Raw genomic sequence first — 2,546 nt, 5'->3', positions numbered from 1 at the left:
CAGAATCCTACTCCCTCTCCATAGTTCAGAATGGTATATAAGCCCCAATTGCCTGACTCTCTGTAAGTCTCCATATTCTTATGCAGCCCAGTACATAGGAAATTTAATTTTATTTTCTCCTATTAATCTATCTCATGTCAGAAGAACCTAGAATAACAGAGAAATTTTTCCTCCCTGACACCACCATAACTTTTTTAGGGGGAGGGGTTAGTCTTCTGGACAAAATTTATAGATCATCATATGTTCTCACTGCATTTCTCTGTACCTAGTCAATATCAATCCCTTTTAAAATGTGGTACCCAGAATCAATCTAAACAGGCTCATCTTCCAAGATGTTTTCATTGTACTTCTAGTAATGCAAAACAAAACGACCAGTTCTTTTTTTATACCTGAGAGAGACAAAACAAAGCAAGAATTTGCATACAATGTTGATCAAGGATATAAATCTGCTAAAATTTCAAATGTAAAGATTCCTTGACTTAGTAATTCCATTGCTAGAAACTGACCTGACAGACGTGCCAAGATTCTGTGAAAGGAAATTCACTGTAGCGTTTTTTGAAAAAGTAAAAAATAAACAATAAACAAAACCCCAAATACAAACTGGAAACAATTTCAATGTCCATTAATAGAGAACTGGTTAAATAAAGTATACCTATATAATGAAATACTGTACAACTTTAAAAAAAAAAAAAAAGATTCAGTAGATATACATTTGTGGGGGAAAATCTCCAAGACATGTTATTGACTAAAAAGAAAAGAGTGCAATATAGAAAAAAAGCAAAAGAGTATATATTGTTGCATATGTTGGTTTTAAGTGATATAACTGTATTCTGGTTTATGAGGAAAAATTGTTCTGAAAGGATGTATGTAACAGTTAACAAAGGTCACCTTCGGGGAGAAGGACAGGGTGCCAGAAGTCAGGAGGAGGAGACTTTTCACTTTAGACTTGCTCCGTATTATCTCATTCTATCTATACATTTTTTTAAATTTCCTTTTAGTTGTAAACATATGCATGGATTAGGTTGTGTGTGTACTTTTTAATAAGACCATCTCTGGGTAATCCATTTCGTCTATACATTTTTCTACATTAAGAAACTATTTTTAAAAAGAGATTCTAAGATTAAAAACAAATTCCTTCTAAACTAAAACCCAGCCATTAAGCAATATCCTTTGAAAAACATTTTTTCATGAAACCAACTAAAAGCACTATCACAATCAAAAGAGTACCACAATAGTTTTGTCAAAGGCCTTATTCAAGTTAAGAAGGACCATACCTGCAGTTTTCTCCTAATATACTAGTCTGGCAACTACATTTTAAAAGGAAATGAGCTTCACTTAGAATGCCAACTGGCTCTGAAAATAATTCACTAAGACGATCATAAATGAAAATATAACTATATGGTTATTATTTAACTTTAAAAATAAGAAACCAATGCAGTATGAAAGCAGTGTATCTAGTGTATGCAACATAAACCTGTATAAATGATTATATAAAAGCTTCTTTGGATGGAATTTTTAGAAAATGAGTTAAGATGCAATATTAATACAGCACTTCAGAGACAGTGTATATGTCTCAAGGAACAAATTTATTGATTTCTTATTAAATCAGCAACTCCCTAATTTTATAAACTATAAATAAAATTCTATACCAATACTTCTGTATCATATTCATGTTTGAGTCATTCAGTTCACTTCCAGAGAAGACTATGAAAGGTATTCTGAATTAACAGATTACCCGATTAACAGAAATGTAGGCTTTTAAATGCTATAATGTCAGGATAAGCATTTTTAATAGAAATTTAAAATGCATAACCCACTTTAAAACTGTAGAAAACCACACAGGTTAATATAATTTAACTTTCTTTTGAGGACTCAGAATATAAGTCCTATCTTTTTCCTAACAGGTAACACCTTTTCAGTCCCCGTATATTGCTGACTAACCTGTATGCCCTAGCACACATAATTCCTTACTGTCACCCCACAAACCTTTGCACTATTCCTTTCTGCGTCACTTCCATTCCCTCCTACATTTTTTAGCAGCTTTACACTCCCATTCACAGATTCTCTTTATTTCACTTCAGTTTGTAACACAGGAATATGGGACACAATTCTTAAGAGGGTGGACTCTAAAGGTAATCTTTTTCTTATTATAAGTAAAGTAAATATTAGAGATTAATGCTTTAAACCAGTGGTTTCTGATCTATTTTCAGTCGTCGTCCTCTTTCAAGATCTGATGAAAACTACGAGCTCTGTCATTTACATACAAACAACAAAAACAGGTTTTTTTTACAATGCCAAGTGTTATTGGACCCTCTAAGGTCTACTGACAGACCCTCTTTAAACCCAAAAAAATCAGGCAGGGATTTGTCTGTTTTATTCACTGCTATATCCAAAGTATTTATAATAGTTACCTGGCACATAAAAGGTACTCAATAAATGCTTGTTGTAAGATTGAATAAATAAATGATAACACAATACAAGGACAGTCATTTCAGAATTGTTTCTATTGGCATAAAAACAACACCCCCTCCAAAAAAAAACTGGAA

At 32.4% G+C, this 2,546-nt stretch overlaps 1 protein-coding gene across 10 annotated transcripts in view; it reads right to left on the bottom strand.

Annotated features, from left to right (window-relative positions):
- The window catches only part of NDUFAF5 (NADH:ubiquinone oxidoreductase complex assembly factor 5), a 33,990-nt gene that overhangs the window by 12,167 nt on the left and 19,277 nt on the right, over window positions 1-2,546 (bottom strand). The gene's annotated exons all lie outside the window — the stretch shown is intronic.

This window comes from Pteropus vampyrus, unplaced genomic scaffold, assembly GCF_000151845.1.
Source record: "Pteropus vampyrus isolate Shadow unplaced genomic scaffold, Pvam_2.0 Scaffold7, whole genome shotgun sequence".
Lineage (NCBI taxonomy): Eukaryota > Metazoa > Chordata > Mammalia > Chiroptera > Pteropodidae > Pteropus > Pteropus vampyrus.
This window is presented reverse-complemented; position numbering and strand designations above follow the sequence as displayed.